This window comes from Ambystoma mexicanum, chromosome 2p (assembly GCF_040938575.1).
Source record: "Ambystoma mexicanum isolate Mex_15411 chromosome 2p, UKY_AmexF1_1, whole genome shotgun sequence".
In the NCBI taxonomy this organism is placed as follows: Eukaryota; Metazoa; Chordata; class Amphibia; order Caudata; family Ambystomatidae; genus Ambystoma; species Ambystoma mexicanum.
In genome coordinates, this window is record NC_090923.1 from 183,352,443 (window position 1) to 183,362,790 (window position 10,348).

The window sequence follows — 10,348 nt, forward strand, 5'->3', positions numbered from 1 at the left end:
GAGATTTGTAGGTGAAACATAGTATACATTGCTTTTGGTCAACCCGCTGATCATGTTTTGTTTTATCTGACATTTTTCTGTGAGCAGTGATTTTTTTTCACTTTACATTTTTAAAAATATTTGTATGTGCACACACCTATGCAGGCCGTTTTTGTTTTCAATGTGTAAAAATCCTGTTTTCCATGTGACCGGGATCTTTAATTCCTCCTTCTTTTGTAAATTAAAATGCTTCTTGTCCATTGGTAATAACAGGTAGGACCCTTTCCACATGGCTCTTTAATTGGACATGGAAAAAAACAACAAACGCCAGGCCATTTTTGTTTCAGTGTTTAAAATCCTGCCATTCATGTGAAAGGGACTTCTGTTTGCAGGTTTGCTGCTTTTAAATGCACCAAACAGTATTTATGGAAATTACTTCCGTTTTAATAACTATTCCTTTATCCATCGACAAACTCACAATTTTTCTATTTTAAATGTGTGAACCTCATTGACATATGCCAAAAAAATACAAAATGATTTACAAATTACTCCAGATTTTTCATACTTATCCCCCTTGAGGTGAAAAACAAAGTTATGAGACGGGATTGGTGTATCACCTCTAAATTATTCAAACTATATGAGCTATTCACCAATATATCCCTTGAACATAAGAAATTGGGAGTGATTGCTCCTTACCTAGAAAGTTTCCCAACACGTTTTGGGGATCGCAATTCTTATGGTTCAGATTGAACCTTTCAACACCTTGTGAAATACTTAGTAGTAGGGCTATTATTCCCTTAAAACCAAGTGTTTGTAGATATCATAAAAAGTACCTATGAAATTTAAACCATTTATTAGCATGTCCTACTTTGTATAATTTACTAATCCTTTTTTCCAGAGATTTGTACACAATTTAAATTTTATAAACTCTGATGCTTTTTGGTCTGGGTTATTGTCACGACCACGGGTCCTAGTACCATGGGCCCAGGTTCCTGCTCCAGTCCCAGTGCACCAGTAATAGGGGGGGACACACAATCTGAGGGTTCCAAAAGACCACCGTGGGTCCTGGGCCAGGTTACAAGTGGGTAAGAGGACAAGTTGTGTTCAAGCATGGCGCAACTGGTGCCATATAAAATTCATGGGATCATAAACACTTCAGAAGCAATCACTCATGGGTTAATGGGATGCTTTGGTGAATGTTTAATGGCAGCAATTCCCTGCTACCATTTCCTGTCCCTCCACATGGAGGCGTTGTATTAAGCAGTATCCCTTGCTGCAGGCCAACCTTTTGGGCGTGGCTGACTATTTAAAGCCCCACCCAAGCAAAGATCCTTGCTTCGCGTCTTTCTGCTAGTGCAGCGTGACACTCCCGGCATCGCTCCTCGAATGAAGAAGAGAACATCTGATTAGAAGCAGCGCGTACCACGGACCCGACCCTTCAATCCCCAGCAAGACTCACCTGACCCTCTCATGCAGGATCCAGCTCTTCTCTGCTTCAATGAACAGCTACTTCCAGGAACCCCCAACGCTGTGCATCACTGCTTCAATGGACAGCTGATCCCAGGTATTTCCACGCCGCGCTCCTCTGCTTCAACAGCAGCTTTCAGAGATCTCCACCGCTGCACATCTCTTCTTCCCAGACAGTTGATTTCAGGAATTTCCACATCCTCGCTCCTCTGTTTCAATGGACAGCAGCCCACCAGTTTCTTGCGGTCGCCGTCTGAATGCAAAGCAAACTATCAAACAGGCGCAAGAAACATAAGGACACCGCACCCAATAACAATCAGCAGCACAACGGCGCTGTTATAAGGCGCTACAAGGCGCAACTCATTTTGGGAACATTAAGAACCATTAAGAACAATTAAGAACACTTAAAAACAAAAGGCAACACCAAGCATTACGTCGCAGTAGCGCTCTAGTTGGCAATAATAAGAGTGGTACAGTGCCAGGAAAATGAACCAAAGAACATGCACAAGAAGATATTGACACGTGTGTGTAACTGCCCACAAGGGTGTGTAACTGCCCACAAGGCACATGTAAGAACATTATTCACGCCACGGCAGGTCTGGGCGGAATTCTTCACAGCTAGTGAGGTAACTGGCTTCATACAAACTGCGCCCCTGTTAATGATATAGATATAACAGGATGGATAGCTTCACCTCTCACTAAAGCAGGTAAGCAAAGACCCCAGAGGATTGGAGGTTCGGAGGTACAGGGTGGGTGGTAGATTCTACCCAATACCATCTTACTTACATCTTCTTGCATAGCTCTCAACTCACACACTTTTGGCGGGTGTCACCCGCCTTGTAAAGGGCTGACTCACCCGCCAAACCTCCTGCACGCCCATACATTCCAATGGGCGTCTCACCCGCCAAAAACAAAATCGGGTGATTTCACCCGCCTTTGCAACACAAATGGTTGAGAGCTCTGTTCTTGTGCATTCTCCTTAGAACTACGCCCAGAAGTCCAGCTTCTCCAGTGAACCCAAGCAGAAATTGCCAACAGACGAGGTCTTCCAGGTGCCCCTGCAGAGCTAAGGTGAGCGTTACAGTTATTCTCTGGAACCTTTATTTCTCTTGCTACACTGATTAATTTTTGCAAATATGATGTTCGGTTTTAATTTTTCTTTTCTTTTCCTGTCCTTTTTTTTAAAAAAAAATGATTTTAACTGTTTTGTAGCTGTGTTACTTTTTATGATTTATTCCTTTCCCCTGTTTATTATTTTCTTCTTTGAGTAAGGTTTGTGTAAAACATCACACAATAAAAGTAATGCAATTTAGCATTGCTGCTGTGCTGATTATGCAGTTTGGAAGTACATGGGTGCTGTTTGATGGCCTATTTCTAGGTTGTCTGTGCCGATGAAAGATGTTTTTCGTCTTGGGTTGTGCATTATTATTATCATTATTATCATTATCATTATTATTATTATTATTATTATTATTATTATTATTATTGTTAGTGTAATTATTGAGCAGGGATCTTGATTCTGGAGCAATGGAGCACATCACATTAATAGCGGGGAACGAACCCAGTGAGGGAAGTAGAGAAACAGGGGAATGGGAGCTAACAACAGGGGAGGGCCGGCAATTTGGTAGCAAGTGATCGTCAAGCCACCAGGCGAGGAAACAGTGGGTAGCTGATCACCCAGTCTCAGGTAGGGTAGAGAGTGGAAAGTGTGTGCACTTCTGTGTTAGGGAAAACCCAATCATTGAAGAGTAGGGCCTTGAGCTCCTTCCTGAACTGTAGAAGAGATGGCGCGAGTCTGCTGTTGACTGGGAGGAGGTGCCAGAGTCTTGGGGCATAGACAGAGGAGGCCTGTCTCCTTGGTCTTTGCTTCCTGCTCTGGTGAGTTCAAGTCTGCACGTGTCCTTATAGCCCTATGAACACTTGCAGAGTTTATATTATGCTATTTTATGTGACAGGGCTTTATGCCTCGCACTGGAACAATTTGCATAGTGTCCAGGAGCTCTGGCGAATCTTGAAGAGAGGGCACTGGCTTAGTTAGGTTAGTGGGGCGAGAAGGACAATGAAAGATAGCTTTGATTTTATGTTAATGCGTGTAGTCTTGCCCTAGTCTGCTTTTCATTACATTTCTGGGGCCTAGTGGTCGCCATGTCACTCATGCTATCTATACGTGTTGTGCATGGAATCACCCGTGGCTTTCCTCTCCTATGTGTTCTGAAGTCCCTGTTTTTGCTTTGTTCACTGCCCTGGCTCCACTGCTATTCCAGTAAATCATTGCTGTTGTCTCAGCCTGATCACAAGCGCAGCATAGACATCCCGCCCCTCTGCAAACGTGACTCCTAAAAGCGCATTAAAAATCCCAAACCGATCATTGTGAGCAGAGCGCTGGCAGGGGCTGTGAACTAAGATGAAAGGAAGTTAACTGCATGCGAATATTAAGCACTTAATGTGGCAAATTGTTGCTATGCCTACACGAGGCAAGTGGCGCTCTTTGCTTTGATGCGGCTTTAGCCCGGCGCTTCCGCCGCCTCCTTCTGTCACATAACCTTTGCCGCGGCGCTCCCCCTGGGGTTTTTATGATGCGATAAGGCCGTTCCTTGCACTGGAACGCAGAATATTCCGAGACCCACTTTCAGGGAAGCCATTTTCTTATGTATTGAAACTTCCAGGACACTGGGCTGTCGAGACAAAAGAGGACTTTTTCATTGGAATAAAATATATTATTGAGCGCCAGAAAGAAGGTACAAGCAAAGGCAATAGTTGTGGCTTTCGTATAGACACTTGTCAGGCAGTAACCATTTGTAAGGTATTTAAATCACATCTCTGGTACATGGCAAGGATCTGACATCAGTGACAAGTATTGCTGTCATGTAACAGTTATCTCCATTAACCTTGTTGCCAAGCTTGTTTTCATCAAAGTCTCAGGTACTCACACCATTAGCAAAGAATGTCATCAGTGCCCAATAACCAGGTACTCACATTTATGCACTCCCTCTGCCTCTGTAATAATGTGCTCTATAGCATTCCAGCCTTTGTGTGTCCCTTCACAACATACTACTTTACTTACTGACCAGTATCGGCTGGTGAATTTTAACTGGAGAGGCTCACATATTTCCAGTAATAGGCATACCACTGAGCATTAGTGAGGGGGTCTGAACTAAACAAAGTACAAAGTAGTTTTGTTTTGGTACCGCTCCCAAGAACGGAAAAATGTCACACATTTCACAGTTGCTCTGCGGGCTAGCACAAAAAAAGCCCAATAGATGACAAACCACTAGTTATACAGAGGAATCATTTCCAAAACAAATTTAAATGATTCCTGTACCCACAATATATGCCAGTGTCGCTGCTGTTAGAACATACTCATATTGCCAACGATGGTTGTGCCTAATGATGTCAATCGTAGGACTTTAAAAACAATACACACCTGTTGGCTATGCCGGATAATGCCAATAATGCAATTGTAAGAGGGCATTGTAATGCTGGTTAGGCCAATGTATGCCAGTGTTGGCACTTTAAGAAGACACACATGTTCCCTTTAGCTTGTACTCTCAATATTACCACGGTAAGATCTCATACTAGAATTGCCACTGTTGGTTGTGCCTATTAATTCCAATACTGCCACTGTAAGAAGACATTGTTTTGCTGCCTGTGCCAATATATGCCAGTATTGCCACTTTATGAACATACTCATATTGGCTGTGCCTAATATTACAACTGTAAAATATGTCCTCATGCTGGCTGTGCCAATATATGACAGTTTACATTGGCACTCACATTGGCTATGTCCAGTGATGACAGTGTTGTTCATTTAGGAAGACAATCTGGCTGTGGCAAAGTAGGGAAGGATCACACACGTTAGCTGTGCCTAATAATGGTGATATTGTCACTGTAAAAATATGTTTTTATTCAGGTTGTGCCAATATTTACCAGCAACGCCCAGCAACACTTTGACTTTGGCCAGCTGAGACAAGCACCAGCTAGCTCCCCCTGTACCACAAACACTGGCACTGCTCTCTTGACACCCTTCTATCTCCCCTCAATGTACATTCTGTGATGGCACTGGTCTATCGCCTCAAGACTGCTCCTCCATGCTACCCCCCACAACTCCCAGGAGTCAGCATCTCAAGGCAGTAAGCATGGAGAGGTGTCAATCAAAACCTCTTCCTGGTTCCTTCATTCTACGCATGAACAGGAGCCACAATACTAGGATCTTGAGAGTCCTCAATCAGTGGAGATGAGCAGGATCACCCACCTAAAGGAAAAGAGCATGCATTTCCCCAGCCAGCATGTATAGTGGGCCATGGAAGCCTGAGAAACGAAACACCCTGTCTTTGCATTGACCATTGGCATGAACGCATTGGGTACTTTGTTCCCAGGGGAAGACCCGTTTCTCCAAATCTGGCACACAGGTGTTTCCTCGGCTGCTGATTGCAACTAAGGGAGAACACAGCTTTAACTGGGTCTGCCCTGGATGCACACAGGTTGGCATGCTTGGATTGCAGTACTTAGTCAAGTTGTTCTCCTCAGGCCTCTACAATGTATGTGACAATTGGCAGTTTACCAAAACTGCAAGTATATTCTTCTTCGAGCCACATGCTGGAAGACGGGGAATACGGTAGGCTCGGGCGTGAATACATCATAAAACTGAGGAACTGTGAGATGCTCAAAAACAAGGATGACATCTTATTTTCCATTTCAGCAATGTGAGCAGATGACCCTATTCGCAGGTACACCAATTTCCCACTCCTTGGTTTTCCTAGTACCGGCTGTTTAACACCAATTTGTTCAACCGACGTTTACCGAGACCACAGCGTCCCGGACAGGGAAAATAGTGCCTGTATGACATGTGGCGATCAGGTCAATATACTTTGAATTTGATTCATGTTCACTGGTTTGATTTGGGATTTCCTCTACGCCAACACTCTGGGGTGCATAATGTAGGTGCGTTTGTATGATCACTGTTCTGACAACTATGTGGTGTGCACACACCTTCATCGTCGCCAAAATGAAGTATTCAGCATGGCGACACACACACACAGTGACCAGGCGGAGTCAGTAAGTATAAAAGGAAAGTCTGTACTTTAATCTTCAGTTACAGGTTACAATTAAGGTGGGAACACAGAGGGTATACATCCTAACAGCTCTAGTCCCATGCTGAAGTCCCTGTCCAACAGCCACGCCTGGCACTCCCACACACTCACTCGCACACATTCCACCAGACATTCATTAGGCAGCTCCCAGCAGACAGCATGCAGGATACCACACACTTTAATGAAATGGGCGAGACGCCTTTCGTTTGTAAACGTTTGTTTACAGTTCCTGTTGAAAAACACTCAATGTATGGTAGTTGTTGCCATCTAAGCACGTTGTTAATGTGTTGAAAGTGAAGGTTACAACTGTCAATTGGAAATGTGTCATAAGGGCCACCTTACGGTACTGGCTTTTTATCAAAAAGCACTTTGCATGTTGCAACATACAGCTCAAAACCTGCCTCTTGAAGGAGGACCTACGACAAGGACCACAGACACCCCTTTTACTTTTCGCCAGATGACCCCACTGCACGTCTAATAACTTTGCCTGTTGCTGAACTGTAATGTAACATAGCCCCCTTGTAACTTTGGCCGCCTTGCCTGTATTCTTATGAACTTCTGATGTACAGCACTCCTCTGCTTCTCGAAGCTAGGTCTATTCACAATAAATCTGCTTTTCCCATTACAAGCATGGGCTTAAACATCTCAGAATGCACAGTGCTCAACTGGCTGATAGTGACTGTCACGAGATAGGGGAAGATATGCTTGAGGGTATAGGAAATGACAAAGAGTAAAACATTCTCTGGCACGCACACCGAACATATGTTTTCCATGTCCATGAAAAGGCCCATGCCTTCAAGGACCCGCAATGTAACAAGGTGCATTTGGCCTCCTGGCCTGGCGTGAGGGGGTGCTGCCCGAGTCCAAAGCAGTCAAGGAATATTCGTGTTGGATTGAGGCGTTGTGTTTGGGTTGGATCAGAGGCTGAAGGTCAATTGTAGAGGTGGCCCACAAGATCTATAGTGCTACCATGAATCAGAAACTGTATATAATGGAGTGCTGGTGATATGCAGGCATGCTTCTGAGCTGCTGTGATAATGCATACATGTTAGCTAAGAACAGTCATGCTGTAGCTCATTGCATATTACATATACATTGTGTGTATTGCAAAATGATCAGCTATATTGTAAAAATATGGGGCCTTGGTGTTCACTAGTGTGCAAGTGTCCCCAAAGCCTTATATTTCATTAGCACCCAGGGCGGGGACAGCAACCAGTCAGGTTGCTCGGAACGCTGGCTGAAACTACCGATTTAAGCCTGTGTTCTGAGCAACATGATGGCTGCTTCCTCGCCCCGCCATCTCCCCTCCACCATCCCTTCCCATTCTTCTTTTAGCCCTCCCCCACTCACCTGATTTCTGCTGCCTCCTCCCGTTGTCCACGCTGGCTGCAGTGGAAATGGAAGAGGGGCTCCCTATGGAGCCATTGTGGAGTGCATTTACAGGCCCTAAGCAGAAATCCCTGTCACCTAAAAAAAACGCATTTAATCATTGCCACGAAAAACGGCTGTGCTTTGCTTTGCTGGCAAACATTTGAACATTTCACCAAGAACGGCTCTTCGTTTGCTTTTCTTTCATCTGAATAATAAGAAGTTATGTCCTACATTCAAAAACGGCCCTGCGTTTGTTGTTCTTGCATCTGAATAACAAGAAGTTACGCACTGCATTAAAAATGGCCCTGCGCTTGTCTTTCTTTCATCTGAATACCAAAAAGTTATGCACTACATCAAAGGTATGCACTACATCCAAAACAGCCTTGTCTTAATGTTAAATCACATGAGGGGCAAGTATTTCAACATTGCAACACAACACAGCTTTTGTTTTCCCTTTCATTTGAACAGCAGCGGTCTAAAACACTGCAAAGGAAAAAATTGCTTGGCTTTTGATTTTTATTCCATATCAAATCAAAGAACCCTGTGCAGGGGGCATACTCCTATGTGTCATTGGACCAACAGCAGATGCAAACTCACTCAAAAGGGACAAATTAAAGACACCCATGACCTACAGAACAGCATTTCAAACGTTAGAGGAAAAACGGCATGTACACGTGTGAAATAAAGAACAATGACTTTTAAAAGTCACTGTGAAAGGATAGCTTTTGCTCGCACAGAAAATGTCAGTGAAATATGTTGTGGGTGGGGTGTTGACTAAAGCCATGTACATTAAGTTTTCCCCCACAAGACCTCATCACCTTGGAAGAGACTCAGAATACCAGAATAAACTGTTTTTGGGCTCAGGCAAAAAACTCAATTGAAATCCTTACCTCCCACTGCAAGTCACACCTATAAGTGAACTATTCGGCAATGACATGTGATGTGACTGAGGGCGTGACAATTCCCTGCTCTGCCAGACTGGAAGGCAGTACTAGCAGGGAGGACAAAGAAAGAAAGTGTGGAGGGAGCTTGACAGGAAGTGTGAGTTCCTCCTGCACCCACTACTAAGGACAAACTGACAAACTTCAAAGGGTGTAATAAAAATCTTTGGTCACCGGCTGACCCAGGGAAAGACAGTTGGCTGTGGGGGATGAAGCACCGCCCTCCCAAATGTGACAGATCCTCCAAATTGACATTAAATGATTGATTCATTTTAAACAATTTTCGCAGCACTCAGAATAAGAAGTAATTTTGTTTTCTGCTATTTTTCCATGTGTTTTCCAGGTGGTTGTTTAGAGACTTAGTGCATGTTCCTAGGACTCTGTGGACCGAAATAGCCAGTAAAGACTAGTTTATGGCTGAGTTAAAAATGTGACAGGCATGAGATTTGATGGAAAGATGGAAAATGAGATTACGAACATGCTTAATCATTTGCAGAGTTATAACTGTTATATATTTTATGAAAAGGACTAAAATATGCCAAAGGGCCATGCTACCTCGCACAGAGTTGGTGGTCGACTTACCTAATTCCTCGACTAACTGAAACCGCATATCTATTTCTTATGGCGGTGGTTAGTATAGGGTGATATCCCACCAAATTACACCTGGAATCGCAATTTTAGCAAAAAATTAATTGATTACATTTGGACTTCAAACACACTTAGGTCGAAAATGGATCAACTAACAGTTCAAGAATCCCACAGTAGTGATCACAATATTTTGGTTCTATCATGGATGCCACCCGAGTTGTCCTTGCCAATGAATTATCCATTATCGCTCGATTTAAATCAAGGGGCAAACAGATTAAAAATCTCTGGTAATCAAATTGACAAAATAAACTCAGAGGATAACTATGCAAAATTTGCCAGCGTATCATAGATTAAATTATGATACTCTACTGTTGCAATTTAAACAACCACCAAACAAGACCAAAGGAAGAGCAACAGAGAAAAAATACCAGTTTAGTGAGGCAATAAATCTTCAAAAAAAACAACCACACAAAGATCTCAGGCTGTTGAAAAATAATTGAGGCAATATACGGCTACTCATTAAGCAGCGTAAAATAAAATATCAAAATTGGTTGAAAAGTTTGCTCTGCCTAGAGACCAAGAACGTGCAGACCGAATCGTAAAACGAATCACTTGCCACCATTCAAAAGAAATTTGGAACATTTTGAACAACAACGCTGTGTTTCAAGATAATAAACTAACACAGGGAATCTCCAAACAGTGTTGGCAAGATCACTTTCAAAGGGTATTCCTTGATGACATATTAACGCAAGATCACTCTATCACACAAGAAACATTGAATTGGGACACTAGTGAAACAGTCAAAGATATCTCCATTGCAATCAAACAGCTACAAAATTCTCGTGCAGCAGGACCTGACAACTTAACTAATGTGATGTTAAGATCAAACACAGTCCACTGGGCAATCATGTA